Here is a 20,119-nt window from a genome sequence, read left to right on the forward strand (position 1 = left end):
CATTTACTCAAAAATTTGCAGGTGGAATGTACTTGTGTACACGGTTGCCACTTGAAAATTTTTTTCTGTACCAAAATTGGTTTAAAAAGGTACCATTTCTGTAAAAAAAGGTCCAAAATTTTTCTATTGTCTTTTTATAAGAAAATACAATTTATATAAAATGTACAAAAAGTATAAAACAATACAATATCCACAATAAAGTTGGGTCGCCGAAAATGTACCATTTTTTGAACATGAGTGCCAGAGTACCAAACGGAAAAAAAAAGTACCAATTTTGGTATTAAAGTACCATAAGTGGCAACCGTGCTTGTGTATACACAGTGTTACTCAAAGTTACTGCAAGTAGCTCATGACACAGACCTAATATAACACATTCATACCAAAAAAATACATCTATTATTTAACAAAAAAAAAAATTTAAATAATTGCTTCTTCTTAACATAACACATGCATATCAAAAGAATACACCTATTATTCAAATGAAATATTAAATAAATGCTTTATCTCAGAAATACATATAACTACCGTTGTTTAATATATAAGAATACCATAGGAATATGTACTCTGGCTTGCTGTTAGTGTAAATGTTGTATGAAACCAATTAGGGCTACCAATGAAGTCGATAAGTACTCTTATATTTCAAACTCTCAATGTTCCTTTCAATACCGAAGCGTTCCTGTGTTTTGTTGTTGTTCTTGTTGTGATTGTCATTCCAAATTGTTTTTATGACATTTTGCTGTTTAGTTGGATTCCTTTCCTCATTTTCATTTGTGCTGCCGTTGAAATTGGATGTGTGTAGTGCCGTGTCGGATTATGTTGAGTGATTGTTCTTATTTAATATTTTTTTAAACTTTCTATGAACATTATAAACAACAATGAGAAATTTTAATAATTTATGTGTGAACTTTTAATACATAATTCTCTAATTTATATAATGCGATTTTGTGAAGAAATATTAGAGAATAAATATTTGTGAAGAACGAAAACAAAAGATATAAAATATAGAAAGAAATAATTTACTGTTTAGTGGCACACAATCAACTCAAGCCAACAACTTCACCGCACTGCTGCCGCTGCTACCGTCGACTTCGCCGCTGCTGCTTAAACATCGTGCGAGTCATCATAACCAGCCGCATTATTGTTTTTGTTGTACATGTGTGTGTGTGTGTGTTGTTGCTGTAGGTTAACTACTTGCGATTTACAATATATAGAAAATAATACCTAACTAAGATTTTGTGCATTATAAAATTAATAAATTTATTTAAAAAAATTTGTTTTATTTAAATTTAAAATAATTATTACATTTTTTTATTTAATAAAAATTTATGTATAAAAACTTTAATAAAAAAATCGTGTTCCTTCCTCAAAAACTTGTGCACTCGAGTCAAATGAAGTGAAATGACGTGAGCTGAAGTGGGCGCACAAAAAATAAATTACGAAAACGAAAATATCAAATCAAAAAACTTGCAAAGCAAGCCAAATGTAAAAATATTTTTGAATTAAATTGCATGAATGTGAAATTTCAAAGCAAAATATGCGCCAAATTAAGAAATATGCTATTATTTACTAGTTTACGTAGAAACTTGACTTTTTGTGAATTTATTTTATTATTCATATTAAGTTTGGATTTTTTTTTGTTTTTTTTTAATTGGATTTGTGCTTTACCTGTCCCCCTTTTCATATGACGTTTCATGTGCGCTGCCTTGTTTACTTTTTTAGTTTTGTTTTTCTCATTGTCTTTTTATTTTTTTTTGTTTGTTATTTTTGTTTTTTGTTTTTTTGTATGTTTTTATTTTTATGTTTTTGTTTTATTTATTTTGCGTTTTCTTTTGTGATTTTGTCGTGTGTACCGAGCCGTGGAAATGTGCAAAAGTGTCATTGCACGCGACAAATTGTAGTAGTGATGCCACCTCATTTAGGTTTGCATTTATTATTCAATGAAAATATAAATAAACAAATCGAAATTGTTCACGAAAATAGCAACAAAATGAATGGACAGACAGCGTACACGTGTTTAATACGCCGGTTGGTGGTTTGAAGTGAATTCAATGTGAACAGAAGTCACAAGTCTGACAATGAATTTATTTATAATAAATTGAAGATGAAGATGAAGATGAAAAGCATTTAGAGTAGGAAAATATAAGGAAAAATATTAGAAGATATATATGAATAATGCGAAGAATATATCAATATGAAGAATAAAAAATTCAAGATATTTTTGATAATAAGTTTTTTAGTCTTGAATTATTTCAACTGCATTGATTCCTTTTAAACAATAATTATATTTTAATAATAGAACTATTATTTTTATAATGATAATAATTAACTTCATTAATGATATATTAATATAGTCATATCGCTGAATATAGCAAAATGATAACCCCTAATGACTTCATGAAGTTGTGCTAATAAGTATACTATTCTTGGCTATATTCCATATATATGTCGATGCCATAGAATAGAAGATTTTATCTCATATATCTATTATAAGTCCATTCCGTAGAATAGAATTATTTAACAGAGTTGGAAGAGTCTGACATCACGATGTCAGAATGTTCCTTAAACAATAATTATATATCATCATAGTAGAACTATTATTTTTTTAATGATAATAAATAACTTCATTAATATGTCATTTAATCATATCGATTAATATAGCAATAAATCAAAATGATAGCCCCTAATGACTTCATGAAGTTGTGCTAATAACTATACTATTCTTGGCTATATTCCATATATATGTCTATTCTATAAAAAAGAATATTTTATTCCATATGTCCATTCCATAGAATAGAATTATTCAACAGAGCTGAAAACAGGATTAAGATTTCAGAATGATCTTCAATGATATTCGAGTAATATAACAATAAATCAAAATGTTCCCTAATAACATTATAAAGTTGAGCTAATAACTATACTAATCTTGTCTATATTCCATATATATATTTTTATTCTATAGAATAGAATATTAAATTCCATATGTCTATTATATGTCCATTCCGTAGAATAGAATTATTAAACAGAAATTAAAGCACGATTACGATTTTGGAATGATCTATTACTACATTACTTAAGTACTACTAAACACAGATGTGATAACACTAGAGAAATTTAAAGAATAGAGATAAATCTCTATTTAATTTTGGGTTTCTTTTAACTGTATACGCTAATATTAACTAGCACATTTAAAAAAATCTGGTTTTAAAATACTGATACCTGCAGGTTCTGTGAAATACGGAGTGAAACATTATTCCTTATACTTTGTTTGTACTCTGCAAATCTTAAGAAATAATTCTATTGTCTTTATCTTTATTTGATTGAATTTAATAGTCTGAAATTCTGTGAATGCTACGAAACGTTTATATAACTTACATGTTTTCTTCATCAACTTGAAAGAGTTCGGAAAACTTTCATCGAGGGTTATTCCGTTGTCTTGTGATAACACAATTGATATATAATTTTTGTTATACCATGGCCTTTACTAATAATAATAATAAAACCGTGTTCAAAAGTTGACCAAAATTTAAAACATTTCACATTTTAAATGAATCTGTAAAAATATTTATAGCAAATATGTTGTTTTTACTTCTTAAAATGCTTCTAAATCTGAGATCCGAAATCTTACTTTCTCAACGAGAATAAAAACTTCGTTGAGATCCTAAAATCTACATCACATGGCATATAGTTAATAATTGGTTCCAAACTGGTTCTTAATACGTACCATATCTGCTCTATATAAAGAATAAAAATTGTTGAAAAAAAGTGTTAACAGCTCTTTTCAGTAGTATTCAGTAGTATATAATATATACTATATGGTATATGGTATATAATTTATAATTGGTTCCAAACAGGTTCTTAATAAGTACCATATCTGCTCTTTGAAAATAATAAAGATAGTTAAGGGAAACTGTTAACAGCTCTTTTCAGTAGTATATACACCTTATGGTATATAGTTAATAATTGGTTCCAAACAGGTTCTTAATAAGTACCACATTTGCTCTATAAAAAGAATAAGGATTGTTGAAGGAAAGTCTAAACAGCTCTTTTCAGTAGTATATACGCCTTATGGTATATAGTTAATAATTGGTTCCAAACAGGTTCTTAATAAGTACCATATCTGCTCTTTGAAAATAATAAAGATAGTTAAGGGAAACTGTTAACAGTTTTTTTCAGTAGTATATACACCTTATGGTATATATGGTAGTTAATAATTGGTTCCAAACAGGTTCGTAATACGTACCATATCTTTAAAAATAATAAAGATAGTTAAAGGAAACTGTTAACAGCTCTTTTCAGTAGTATATACGCCTTATGGTATATAGTTAATAATTGATTCCGAACTTGTTCTTAATAAGTACCATATCTTCTCTATAAAAAGAATAAAGATAGTTGAAGAAAACTCTTAACAAGTCTTTTGAGCAGTATTTGGTCATACTTATATTTTGATTATTAAAAATAATATTAAATTAATTATTCTTATATATATCTCATATATTTTATATCAAACTTTTATCATAATTATATATATTATGTTATATATATAATATATTATAATGTATTCTGCGGTCAAAACTAAACTCAATTCATTGTTCGTTATTATTTTGTATATATAAAAATATTAAATATTTATATTATTAATAACAGATACTTACAAATCCAGTCAGCAACTTCCGTGATCTTTTTAGTCTTTTACTGTAATATTCTTTGTTCTCAAATTCTTATTTACATCTTCATATATATTTTTTTTTTATTTTTGTATTATTTTATTCTTTTTCTTTGAAAAGAATCTTTTATTAAAAAATTTCTTTTTTATTTTTCAAGTGTTTTAATTTGCATAAATTTATTTCTCACACCGTATTTAGTAGCATATTTGGAAAATTACCTCATAGTCTTTCACTGATTTTGAAGGCAAACAACCTCATGCAACTTGAAACGTTAACTTTGCAATGATTTTTTTTTTTATTTTTTTATTAAATGAAGTCTGACTTCAAAGCACAATCAGATAAAAAAACCAAGCCAAATCGAATCAAAAATCCAAAAACTAATCGAATAAAAATATATTCCTAAAGTAATTGATAAACGAGCACAGATCTGTGTTTGGCCATAATTCGTTTATTGTTACTTTTTCGAAGTTTTAACGATTTTTTATTAAATTTTTAATAACTGATTCACAGCATTCGAACTATGGAACTGAGAACCTAAATAAAAAAAGTAAATATTTGTGAAATAACAACAATAAAATAAGGTCATTGGGCTAAAATTGTTAAATAATTAAACAATTATGAGCTGCAGTTAAAGGTGAGTTGATATTCCAAAATCTTTTAAACACTTTTATTTACAACATACCGATATTATCTTTTATTTACTATTATTATTATCTACAAATGATACATTCTTCTACTGTAAAAAAAAAAGTTTCATTCAATATTTGGAGATTCTCGTAAAAGCACAATATTACACATTTAATCGTTTTAAACTATCAATGAAACTGTTTTTCTGTACTTAGTATTAAATTATATATAAAAACATTTATTTTTTCTATTAATAATATTTTTGCTATCTGTAAAATAGATAAAGTTTTACTTTCCACTTAAAATAGCCGCTAAAATTTTGTTAAATACTCAAATCAACACTTTTTTGTTATGTGGTTGCTGGCATTTACCTAATTTATTTTAATTTTGGGTTTAAAAACACACTAAACTCATTTAAATTTTATAAATAAATTTTTTTCCCCAACATTTTGCGAATATTTTGGCTTTTAATTTATGATTTGCATGTATAATTTGCACCCTACACGCTGTTAAAGTGTGGTATGCTAAATAATTGATTAGTTTGCTCTCAATAAATTAATAATTTGTTATTTTCCTTTCTTATTTGGCACTACAGTGCAGTGTAAACTTTGACCTCCCTCAAGACCTGCTATCATCTGTTCCGATCTTCTGCTACGCTCTTCCAGTTCAGCACTCTAATCTTTCTTGCATCACCACAAACATTCTCATTCTATCTTGCTCTTGGTCTACCTCTGTGCCTGGTTGTCATCGGCTTTGCGTTGTATATGCTGCTCGGCTTTCTGTTCGGTCCCATTCTTACTACATGAGCAGTCGATTGTAACCATTACGACTTAATGTATCTCATTATATTATCGTTTCTTAGTAGTTCTTCAATTTCATTATTTGTTCGTCTTTGAAAAGTTTCTGTATCGATTTAGATTGGCACGTAGATTTGGCGAATTATTTTTCTTTCGAAAAGTTTTAAAGCTTCTGAGCCATATGCAGCTACCGGTCGTACTATTGTCTTCTACATTCGTAACTTACTTTCCTTGAATAGTATAATTAGTTACTTTAGAACAAATGAACATAAAGCGTTCTAGCTATTTATTGGTAGAATAGGTTAGGTAAGACTAAGTCTTGTCGATGGTTTTTGTAGTTGTGTTAGTAGGCATTTATACCCAGTTGGAAAAATCATCTTCGAAGACATTGTGTTCGAGACAGTCTTTTATACTGTGTCCGCATAATTAAGCAAATTTACAAAAAAATTGCTCAAAACATGAATGTAAATAGTCTCAAGCAGTTCTCAAAAGCATGCAAAAGACGTACATAGCCAATAGCTCATTGATTACTGGATATGGAAACTTCAAGTAACACCTCAAAAGGATGACACTTGTTGTGGAAGACACATGCAGACTCTGTCTAAAGGAAATGAAGACAACGGTGCATATATTGTGTCAATGTCCAGCACTAGCAAGCAGGAGGATGATTGTCTTGGGACACCATTGAGTTGGTGATGACTTGGCAGCCAACCTCAAATTAAATAAGTTGCTTGCAATAACAAGAGATGTAGTTACTCACTTTCACTCAATAACGACATCCGAGAATCGAAGGACGAAAAAAAATTCAAGTCGTCTCGTGGTCTTACTTACTTACTTACTTATGTGGCCATAACAACCCGTTACCGAGTTTCGGCCTAACGCAGCATGTCTCCCCAGGCGCCTCTGCTCGTCTCGTGGTCTACTTCGGTTAATCCTTCATTTCAATTTTAGTCTTCCCAACGTTATACTTACTGTTATTACTTATTCTCTTCCATGGTAGTGTTCCCAACAACCTAGTTATGCATTTCTTTTTATTAGTGCCAATTTTAAGTAAAGTGAATAAGCGTTTTGTGAGGTAAAATTTTTTATTCCATTCACATCCTCCACTTCGTTATAGTAATTATTAAACAGCCTAAATGCTAAAATATGCTACCGTTAAAGTATCGAAGTAGTAGCATAGTACACCTGTAAATAACACTCCAACAGACAACAAACTATAAGGTTACCCAATCGCAGCAGATTTTATATTTCTTTTTCTTTCTAACATAGACTTAAGTAAGACTCATAAGGTTTATAGCAATTGCGCTTATGAGGTCTAACTGCTTTAAATCTATTTGACGTCCGAATAAGTATTCTGAATACAGTGAGAGAAACAAATGAGAGAAACTTTTAATAATTTAAACTAGATTTATGAAAATGCTTTGAAATTATTTTATTAGTCTTTAGTTAGTCTTTAGGTAAGTCTTTAATTTCCTAGCAAGATCCTGTCTGAACATAGGCCAATTATCCTGCAAAGCTAAGTTTGCAAAATGAAATCGTGTGAAATATGTTTCAGCATTTAATTCCAATAAAATTTTTATATGTATATATTTTTCTTTTATCATAATAAAATTGTGCAATAACGAAATTCTGAAATTTCTTTATAATAATTTTTTACGCAATATACCAATCAGCAATGCTAAAAAATATTCATCAATAATCAATTAATCTGTCAGTTGTCAAACAAAAAAGTCATATATCATATATACCTACTAAGTAAAGTGATTCCCAATGTCTGTTTTAACCGTTGAAATTACTTTTATTTTAATTTTATATTTTTTTATTTAAAATGCTATATCTAATTAGCATATCCACATGGAATCGCTCTGTTGCAAATATTTATTGACAAGATAAGGTTTTGTTTATTATAATTCAGATAAGCTTAAAAAATTTCCTTTGTTTCCATTTGAACTTTTTTTTATTCAAAAGCGAAATTAATATTAAATTCTATAATAAAAATTGGCGATTACCGAAAGATAAATGACATGCGAAATTGTTTTTCACATAAATAATTTAATAAACATAATAAACTAATTAATTTGTTTACATTGAACGCCGCTAAATGCATTTTCTCTCCTTTAATATTTCGTGTTTGCATAAAATTTAAAAAATAAAATTTATTAAAATTTACTTTATATTTAGTATTATATAGCATTAAAAAAAACAATAACAATTTGTCAATATAATTAAAAAAAAAAAAAAGACAAACAATATTGTGCAGTTCATTTGAACTTGAAATTAAATTAAATTTAATTAATTTGCAAGTATTTCTGCGGTTAATAATTTTTCATTGAGTTTTTCTGTACAGAGTAAAATAAATAAAATGAAATAAATTTATAAGATTAATTTAGTAGTAAATATTTTAAGAATTAATAAGAATTATTTTTGTGATAATTTATTATTATTAAATAATAGGCTATGAATGCACCCCGAACTAAAAGATCTATTATGTTCCTAAGAGCCCAACTAAGACAATTCTAAACTATTTATAAGATCTCGCTTCCAAGGTAGTCGATTCTACGTCTTGCCACCGTTGAGCAGTTGCATAGAATATGTTCTGATGTTGTCTTCTCCTCATGACAGAGTCGACAGGGGTCACTTTCTACCGCACCTATAATCTTCATGTGGTAATTAAGTTTACAGTGTTCAGTGTAGTTTTTAATGTCGTTTCTGCTAAGGCCAAGGATAGCATCAACTTTGATGTGTTCAGAATCAATGAATCTTTTTGACTGTCGCATGTCTATTTGGGCTCTCTCCAGTGTTCAAGTAGATGTTGTTTCTCCCGTTCATATAATAAGTTATTTGTGAAGCTATTTGTTACCCGGCAGAAGGGCTCTGGACCAATGAAAGGAGTACATGCACCCTTCTTTGCTAGGGTGTCTGTTATTTCATTGCCCTTATGCCCTTCGTGTCTCGGTACCCACATAGGATACCTAAAAATTCAATTAATTAATAAATAATAAAATTTTATTATTGTAATTTACTATTGTTCGAAACACCTCTCTATTGAAAACAATAGTTTATATTAAGAATTTAATTGCTGTCGTCAAAATAAACATTAAAAACAATTCAATATTAATTGTTTAATCGAATAATGTTTAATCTAACAGACCATGATATATGGGACATAAGATATGTCCGACTCTAAGCAAGAAGATATTTGAAAAAAATGCTTCCGTTTAGGATTGTTTTATAATAACCAGAAATAGGAACTCACGGCTTATTATACTAAACTAAGTACAGATTATATTACTCATTCTAGATAGTTTCCCCAAATATGACTACAGATATCGCCTGCCTCTTAGCAGATCCGAAATTTTGTCTTCTCAGGTAGATTTATTTGTTGGTCATGATGTCACGTCAGTTAACTTATCAACAGCTAAGTAGTGGCGTTTTACAATAATTGTAAGAACAATTTAGCACCTAATCCTGATGGCTACCTAAAGTAACGCATCGGTAGAGTCAATCCCGTTTACAGTTAAGATCCATTTTTGTATGAAAGACATTATTGTAAATTATTTTTCTTCACAATAAGACTTCAGTTCACAGCATTGAAAGGTTGTGTCGTTTCGTAGGCTCGCTATCATTTATTCCAGTGTGACCAGCTACGTATCCCTAGGTGTCCATAACTCAGTTTCTAGCTCAGTAACTCAATTTAAATATTTATGTCGTCTTGGTGATTCAATAATATACACGAGTAATTTTATTATAATTATTAAATATTGTATTATGATTTTATGAATATACATATGTTCATGTTTCCTTTTTATTTAAAGTTGAGTTTCATACTTTCTTGATTTGATTTCTTGGAGTATCAAAAATTATTTAACTTCTTCCATTTGACTAGAGATATAAATACGATTTTACTCATGTCAACTACCGTCGCGGTATCTTATTAATGATGTTTCTGCTTTCCTAATGCTAGTATAATTGGAATATAAATATTAGCTCAATTATGGCGTTCTGGATTTCTTAATAGTAGACGTTTCTAACTGGATATATGTCTTATATGACTAAAATCAATTATCGTCGTCTCAGTTTAATGATTACGGTTTTTCATTGGTTAAAGTGTTGTTTTTATTATTTATATCTGTGAACCACATAATGTTGTTGGGACCCATTTGAACTTTATAAACAAGCACCGGAAAGGGATGACAAAACATGCATAATATGAGGGCCTTCACTAAAAATCAGGTTTGTTTAAATATTGTGTATTGTGAAGTTGCTTGGTAAACATATTATATATACGGCTATACTCTTGACTATAGCATGGAATAACTAATTAACAAAATTCTGTCAATTTTGACATAATGAAGTAGAACTATATGGTTTCTCTTCCAGAACTTCTAATAGTATACATGTTATGTCTATATGTTTTTAATAAACTCTATATATTATTTATATGCGGCTCTATGTTCCTTCGCATAGAATTAAAATATATGGAATTTATATATTGTTTATACTAATATATGTGTTTTTTGAAGAAGAGGCATTTAATTATATATTAATGATGAATAAGAAACAAGAGGAGTTATCTTATGCCACAGTATTAAGTATATTTATTTAGGAAACTTATTTTAAGTTTTAAACCATACCGTGTTTATGTAGTCGTTTGTTTGTATATATGTGTGTTATTTAGTTAGGCAATATATAAACTCAAAACATATTAGATTACTTCTGAACTGGTTACTACTGTTACTCTGTAGAAGATAAGAACACAGCTGTAGGTGAATGAATGTATCTACTCTCTTAGTATCACATTGCTTTCATGTGAAGTGTGAAGAATAACACATTTCGAGATCAGCAAATATTAAAATAAATAAAAAATTAAAATTAAATTTTTTTCATATATTATTTACAAAGTTATTACTTTGCAAAGTCATTAATAAAATTTTTTTTTAATTAATTATAGTCGTATTCTGCAATTATTTCACAGTAAACATATTTCTCCATTCACAAAAAAGACATTTATTGTGTAAAAATTTGAAAAATGTAATAAAGTCTTTTCACAGTAATTGCATACATATATATATCTATATATATGTATATATATAATATTTTTATATAATTAATATGAAATGCATTTATATTGTGTACTCTTTATGCAATTGTTATAAAATTTATTTATTTTGTATGGAATAAAAGTTATTGAATAATTTACTCTGTGCCAAAAATTTTATGCGCAAATTATTATCTTTATTGTATACAAATATTTATTATAAATATAAATTTAAGTACATACTCGTATGTATATAAAATTCAAATAAATATTTAAACAAAAATATTATCTGAAAATGTTGAATATATTGCAAAACCTAACAATTTGGCATTATTCATTTATTACACAATCATTCTAGTATGGAAAAAATTAACTATAATAGTCGAAGCAGTTAAAAAAATACTTAATTAAATGTAAATATACATATTAGATGAAAATTATTCATCATTAAGAGGTTCTATATAATATATATATATTTTTTTTTGTAATTTTTGTAAAGACGTAATTGCTGTGTTAGAATGACTGTGTTCGCTTGAAGGGCTATTAAATTTAATAATTTTAAATTTATTTCTGGGCATTTAATATTTTATTTAATTTTTTGTGAATTTTTTTCTTGTAATTTCTACCTTTTTTTTGTTAAATTCACGAGTTTTTTTTTCTGTAGAACATTGTGAATTGCTTTAAGCGTACCGAAGATACTCTTGCCATAGGCAGAAAACATGATAAAAGTGGTTCCACAGGTTTGGCTTGCCTCATTTCCAGCGCGAAGTCACCTCTTTGTTTTCAAAAGAAATATTTTTATCTTTTAATCATTATAATTTTTGATGTTAAATGTGACTTTTATTTCGTTGTAAAAAGTGTGATTGACAACGTATATATAAACAAGGGGGCTCATATAAGACTTTCGTACTCCCCTAGAAGTAAACCCGAAATAATATTTCAGAATGTGTCTTAATGAAAAGAGTGTCTATTGCATATTGTTTCCCTTAAATATGATAGATCCGGTGATGTAGTTAGCAGTATGTGTAGTAGCTGCGTTAGGGCATCGCAGGAAGAAGGTCCAGAGCAGTAGAAAAGTGATCAAAAAATTGTTTTCTATTTAGTATTTTTAGTTTCAAAACTTAATTGATCATTTTTTTTTACTATATAGTGCATTAGATCATATTGAGCAGTACACAATAACCTGCAACGCTGACATGAATTAATTTTTATAATTATATATTATTTTATAATTTCAATAATTTATTATTTTTTGCAGTTTTAATAATTGTTTTTTTTTGTTCTGATTTTTTGTTTTTTTTTTGTATTTTATTTTTTTTATTTTATTTTATTTTTATTTTTTTTTTTTTGTTTTTATTTTTTGTTTTTTTTTGGTGTTTATTCTTTGGTTTTTTTTTGTTCTGATTTTTTTTTTGTTGTGGTTTTTTGTTTGTTTTTTTTTTTTTTATTTTTGTTTTTTTTTTTGGTGGTATTTTTTAAATGGTAGCATCGAAAGCCACATTGTGCTAGAAGTCACCACAATTACCTCTTAATACCAATTCGGATTTCAATCATCTGACACCGTTTTTTCATATAAGTCTCTGTAATAGATAGCATTTGCCGTAGTAATCTCTCCAACAGTTCTAGTAGGCCTAAAATCGGTGCTAATCATGTCTGTATGCGTCAAGTAGTATTCAAACACAATTCTCGATTTAAAATTTTTTTTTTTATTTTTAACAAAAGATATAATAGATATTTAGTGAAATTTCATTGCGTATTTCATTTGATAAACGTTTTAATATTTAGGCTCCCCCTGTCCCACTTTCTGACTACGCCCATCAATATGGGTGAGTATCTTCTGTTCGACAAAAGAACAAATTTCGAAAGGTTAAAAGTTCAATTTGAAATAATATCAATTTAATTTTTATATATTGTATTTGTATTTGGTGCAATTTAAATTCAAAACTTGCAACAGAATCGACTAATAGAAGCGATTTTCAATCAGATATAAAAGCTAATAAATGTTAATTGCCCGAGGCAAGGTCACAACAGCGCAACGGAAACTCGAAACGCAGTAATCAGAGCAATAGTTACGTGTCAAGCTATAACCAATTTTTTTTATATATTTTTTTTGAAATTTCGTATTGCCATTGCTATGTGTAGCATGATATTATCATTTTCTCGGAAAAATGAAAAAAAAAAAAAATAAACTGCCAAAAAAAAGGAAAATATATTACGGCAGGTTTAATTTGTGTTACATTCGTTGTAAGCCACCTCATTGAACTCTCGATTTATCCTTAGTACGCCCAAATGTTTTTATTTCCGTGCACATATTTTTTGCGTTGAGTCCTTCGAATGAGTCCACAACACTCGTATGGCTCATATGAAAAAACTTTGCGCCAATAAGCTTTGTGTAAATACTACGCAGGAAGCATATATCGTAATATTATTTTCATTTTTTCCATTTCTTCCTCAATTTTCTCTGGTTGGTTGTTTGTTTTGATCCCCAACCCCAACATCAATCCCAATCCCAATTCCAACTCTACAACTGGAACCCCAACCCCAATTTGCACTTGTAGCTTGTGACTCATGAAAAATTTTGTGGTGAAATGTTCTTTCATATCTTTTTTTTTTGTTTTTATATTTTTCATATTTTGATTAAATTTTTAGTAGCGGAATAGCACTTTTTGCACTTTTGGCATTTCGTTATTTATTGTGTTTCAATACCGACACATGGGTCAGTTGTAAGTACCATAAAAGTAATATTATAAAAATATTAACGCTGCTTACTCACCGCCCTGAAATACTCTCACTTGTCTGCAAATATTTTTCCCTCACATATTTTCACTTTTTAAATAAACGGTGCCATGCTTCGTCGATGCCATGGAAGACCGTTTGGCATGTGAAATTTATGTTCTCCAATAGCAAAAACGTTGTGGCAATTTGCGTACCGCATGTTTAACCCCAGAAAGCTAATTAAGTTTTATTTGAATTTAGAATTGAAATAACGAACTTGTGGCATCAAATTACGAAATTTTAAACGAATTTAAAAGCGATTAGTCTATGAAAACTATTTAAACAATTTAGTTGAAAACATACTAATGAATTTTATTTTTAGTGCCAACGTAATGGTTATGTTTTAGTGGAAAAATTTGTTAAATAACTAATAACGAACAGTTTTAATTATAATTTTCATTAATAAAACAAAAAGAAATAATATTGCAGGACACGAGTTCGATTCCTGGTACTTGCAGTCTCAAAAAATTATTTACGAATAATTAAATATAAGAATTATTTCCAAGATTATTGATAATGATTATTCAATGATTGATCTAAGATCTGCGTACCGCCCCGTACGGTTAGTGATTACTCTGAGATTTAATAGTGCTAAGTAGGGCAGCCTGTCGGTTTCGCTCGAATAGCTTCAGGGCTCTATTTTAAGGTCTTTTAGTATGTCATTCGTGCCGATGTATTATGATAATTTGAAGAGTGTTCGGAGAGCCTGACTTTGAGCAACTTGTATCTTCTGGATAGTAGAGAGTCGGAAGCTTTACTATATGCGACACATCCATAAAGTAGTGCTGGTCTAAGTATTTGACTGTAGATCAGGTTTTTGTTCTTCACGCTAAGGTTGTTGTGTTTGAAAAACGGTTGTAAGTGAACCGCTTATCAAACGTGATTCCTAGGTATCGAATTCTGTCCTCCCAATTAATCGTGATGTCACCAATTGTCACTCTCGGTGGATGTTCGAAAACTGATTTTATTCTTCGATTTTATTCAAAATAATTTTATTTTATCCCCAAGTGTGACATGGACCTTATAACTCAATTTAACCTAACTTACTTAAAGCTTTTTATTAATATGTTGAGGTTAGTTGACCCAGTGCATTTGAGCACTTCAACTCTCTATTAACTGCGAGATTTCTTCATAACCCCTCTTTACGCCTTGACTGGATTATTGTGTATCACTTCGTCAGACTAAGCTATAGGTTAGGTTAGGTTATACCGGTGATCCCCAGTGGATCCACTTAGGCCTATTGGCCCATTGTGATGTCGTATATAAATAATGAAAACCTCAGGGGTTAAAATCACCTAGAACATTTTGCAAAGCATAAAATGCTATTTAAAGTCAGATCCTGTAACTGGTCCAGGTCTTCAAGGAAGGGGGCTCCTAAAGTACTAAGTCGCCGACGTGCATGAGCTGGGCAAAAACACAAAAGATGATATGCGCTCTCATCTTCCTCCCCACAGCTACGACGGATTTGATTGAAAGGAAGACCTAGTCTTCTAGCATGGTTTAGACTAAGCTATAACTGACCTCAGATCTGCATACCTCCCCGTGATTGGAGGTGATGAAGAATTTTAGCACAGCTAATTCTTTTCAATTAAACATGTTTAACCTTTTTAGCTTCCAATTATTTACAAGTATTTTATTATATTCTATTCGTAATTAAAAAAATGCAATCAACCAAATTTTTTTTTTCGATTTCCCATAAATATTTGTCACATAATAAATTGGCTTGGTACTCTTCCACTTCCACTGAACTTTTATTCAAATTATTTTTATTGACTGAAATATAAAAAAGATAAAAAAAATTTTTTTTTTTAAATGGAATAAACTCCGCTTTTGCTGCTGCATGCAATCAAGTATTTTGCTTAAAACTCCATTTAATTCATCCGATGAGCTTTTATATTAATTGAACAACAACAACAACAGCGGGAAGAGATAAAAATTCATAAGTGCAGAATTTATCATTAAAAATCAAAAAAAATTATACAAAAAAAAAAAGAATATTTAACTGATTTATGTGCAATGCAACAACACATTTTTTTTTGTAGTTTAACTACGATTAAGTTAAAAAAATTTGTTATTTTGCAAATTGGCTGATTTAAAAAATCTGTTCCGCCTTTTTCCACTTTGTTCCATATTTATTTTTGCAGCAGTGACCAAACAACTGCAGTCATTGTGGCGGCAGGCATTATTGTGTGCACTCTATGGGACTAGGAAACATTTTTTAAATTGCAGTGTGTAAAATGAACATAAAACCAAAAGCAAGTCTCAACCAAAAACAAAAACATACAAACAAAAAAATATAAAATAAAAATTGTTGCAAAATAGCAAAGCATCAACATCAATTGAAATGAATCATTTGAAGTGAGTGGAGTCAATATTCACAATTGCAGCAACAACAACACCAACAACAACTACAAACACTATTGTGTTGCGAATTTATATACACATCAATAGCAGAAGAAGAAGAGAAGCGCACATGTAGCACATGTTCCTCGGTCTACAAGTGTAGCTAGCAGCATTAACGGCAGTAGTGGAAAAGCGCTATAAACAATCCGTTCGCGTACACACACAAACAAGAATCAGTTTTATTAATATGTCACTTTATTCAACTGCTGTTAGTACTGCTGCTGCACACTACTCCCCTGTTGCTGTAGTGAACCAAACCGAAGTCAACTGAAGCAAATCAAATAAAACAACAAACATGCACATATAAGCAAATAAGCAAGTAAGCAATCGTTCATTCATTTGACCGACCCGACCGACCACTACGTTTTGTATCGCAATGCTGCGTTGTTGCCTGCCTTGCATTGTAATTCAGTCACTGCATGTTGCATATTTTATAGGGCAGGGCACTCGGTCAGTGTGTACGATTTGTTGTTTATGTTTGCGTTTGTATTTGTGCGCTGAACTCTTACAAATCGAGTTTGAATTTGTGTGTAAATTTGCAAACGAAGAAAACCAGAAATAAACACAAGCAAAAAAAAGCTTCCACTAAACCCACAAAAGAGGACGGGGAGGGGTGATTTTGGTTTGAAAAATTAAAATTTTTACTAAAGCTTCTCAGATTGATTTGTATTTCTTTGTTGTTGTTGATTCTCTGATAGCAGCATTGTTGTTATTTGTTATTGTTTTTTTTTTGCTGCAACATTTGCAACCTTTTCAATTTTTTTCCAATATTTTACATTTATTTTTGTTGTTGTAATTTTTATTTGTTATTTGCTTTGGCTTTTATTTTTGTGTAAGTTTTTTGTATTTGCACGTTTTTTAATTTCTTTATAAAATTTTTTGTTTTAATTTTTTATTTTATTTTAATTTTTCATATATCTTTATTTTCTGTTTTATTGTTGTTTTTAATTGAATTTTATTTTACATTTTATTTGTGCCATTGCTTTTTGTATATCTTTCCGTTTGTTTGGACTGTGAAATTGTTATGAATTATTTATACGATTTTCAACCGCTTCCATTTGTTTTATTGCAATTTAAATGTTTTACTCTTAACGTTAATTGTTTCGGTTGGTAAAAAAAAATGGTTAAATTTATTTTTAATTTCACTCTTTTTAGTCAGAATTATTAAAAAAAGATGTGGCAACTAATGAAGTTGAAAATGTTTAACTGAAACAATAAAATAATGAACAAGTATTACAGTAATCCCTCCCATAACGTGGTTACCTTATAACGTGTTTTCATTTTACACGATTTCAATCTCCCGTATAACACGGACATTCCCCCATATAACGCGGGGATTTGTATACTTCATAATTAGCTTCCCGTACTTTTGCACGTGTGTATACGGGGTATACGGAAATACCTTTATAACGCGGAACCAATCTACCGCGTTATAGGCCGATTTCTGTATTTACATTCTTCTTTTTTTGTTTTATTTTTTTTATTTTTTTGAATTTTAATTCAAAAATTTTTTTTAAATTATTTTTTTTAAAAGTTTTTAAAAATTTTTTGTATAATTTTTTTTAAATTATTTTTTCATTGAGGAGTTTTTCAAACAGTAGTAAATTACAACAACAAAATTTTATTATTTAATTAATTGAATTCTTGGCTGACCATACAGTTGTTTCGAGTATTGTCATATACCCAACATCAGTGGTCTTTTGGAATTATTCATAAATAACTTTTTAAGATTGCAAGGTTAACCAAGGATTGAACTCGTACCCTGCTAAATTTAAGAATAAGAGTCAGTATTCGTTAATCTACTGACTGAAAGTCGTAAAGTTGTATGCTTTGATTTGGTCATTTGAACGAATGAACCTTCGCAGATAATCGTACCTATCGTACGATCGTAAGTGCAAAAGTCATTTTCGTCATAACTGACGTTTAATTAAAGTTAATAATATTTTATTATTTATATTTTTAATTTTTATTATCAACTTTTTTATTATTTCTTTTTAATATATTTTTTTTAAATTAATTTTTTAATTATTTTTTGTACTAATTTTTTTATATATTCTTATAAAAATTTTTTTATTTAATTTTTAATTATTTTTTTAGTTTTCTTTTTGGTTTTTTTTTTTAAATTTTTATTTTGTTTTTAATTTATTTTTAAAATTTTTTTCTAAAATTTTTTTTAAAATATATTTTCTAAAATATTTTAATTTAAATTTTTAGTTTAATATTTCTTTATAAATTTTTTTTTTTTTGTTTTAAAATGTTTCTTTAATTTTTTTTTTATATTTTATATTTATTGAAAAACAAATTCAAATTTTTTATTATTTTTTTATATGACATATTTCACAATTTGTCACATAATTTACAACTCTTCTAGACATCTTAAATTAGTATAAATATCAAATCAAAAAATAAACAAAAAAAATATTTTTGAAGAATTTGAAGTGAGATTGAACTTAAAATTTATATGATAAAGTTAATTAAGAAATATGTAATGACAAGTCGCTAATTTTTTTAATAAACCTATTTGCAAATTTTTTAGAAATCACATTTATTGCTATGTATATTTCCATGTTAATTTCATTAGATATAATTATATAGTAATCTAAGAGCTTATATGAGCTGTTATATGATTCATACAAATTCCTAGTGGTTAGTTTGTTTTTAAAATTCCTGGTGGTATAATTTTATAGATCCACATTTTTATTAAACTTATCAGTACAGTATGAGAACTAAATAGATTGATTGAGAAATGAATTCCACTTATTTTATTATTTTATTTGATCTTGTATCACTTCATAAGCATGTTACCTTATCAATTGTCAAGACGGAAATTTTTCGAAGATGAAAAAGTATGACAATAATAATTTGTTTATCAGCAGACTGAATGTCTATTAAAAATTTTATTTTAGGTGTTCGAAATAATTTCTTCTGCATATTTATAATTGTTACCTTCATTTAATGTGCAAGTTAGTAGCATTGAAGCAATTACACGAAAATGTGAATCTAAAGCGAGCAGTGCTAGATTCGTAAATTGAGTCATAGTTAGTCTAAAATGGGTCCGGTTTATAATGATATTTCCTGGCAGCTGTTAGAACAGATAATTTGACCAAAAATGGGAACTGGCTCCACTATTATTTTAATCATATTAGATTGTATAGAATCGCTCTGATTTCCGTTAAACTGGTATTTATAGAAACATAATATTTTAAATTTGCAAACCAAAAAAGTTTGCGCAAAGACCACATTTGCCAAAATGAATTGCCTTGTTCGGTACTCAATACTCGAAAAAGTACGTTCTGCGGGTGAGTCAGAGAAAAAGGAGAAATGATGTATGCTCTATAACTGTCTGGCGAATGGCGCATATCCGTTATGGAATTTCTCAATATCTGTCCGATATCACTAATATTGGTATTAAAGATAATACCTTTATTGTTGTGTGCAATATGGTTTAATGTCCCAAATTGTGGTGCCACCAAGTGTCTATTCACAGTCCAAGTGAATCAGTCTTTTTGCGAGATTGACTGTCACTTGCATTGATTAACTATTGTTATTTCACGTATAAAATTTAAAAAAAAATTTATAGTTCTATATGACACTCGTTTACTGTAACTTTTTTTTATTTTATACATTTTATTATATTTAATTTATTAGTCAAGTTTGTTAAGCTGTAAAATAAATGTTATCTTGACTATTAATCTATACATATATAGTAATTGCATACGCTATATAGATATACTAAACAAATATTTTTAAAATGACTTAGAATATATTAAATATAATTTTATTTAATATTTAATAAAAACACAAAAGAAATATAA

The 20,119-nt window shown here is 28.5% G+C and overlaps 1 long non-coding RNA gene across 1 annotated transcript in view; it reads left to right on the forward strand.

The window, feature by feature from the left end:
* The first annotated feature begins 951 nt into the window (after window positions 1-951).
* LOC119672585 overlaps window positions 952-20,119 on the forward strand; it is an 86,196-nt gene continuing 67,028 nt past the window's right edge. Inside the window, exons 1-2 of the long non-coding RNA XR_005251921.1 lie at window positions 952-1,178; window positions 5,175-5,298. This is a non-coding gene — a long non-coding RNA (uncharacterized LOC119672585). The remainder of the gene's footprint in view (window positions 1,179-5,174; window positions 5,299-20,119) is intronic.

Source organism: Teleopsis dalmanni, chromosome 1 (genome assembly GCF_002237135.1).
Source record: "Teleopsis dalmanni isolate 2A chromosome 1, ASM223713v2, whole genome shotgun sequence".
Classification (NCBI taxonomy): Eukaryota; Metazoa; Arthropoda; class Insecta; order Diptera; family Diopsidae; genus Teleopsis; species Teleopsis dalmanni.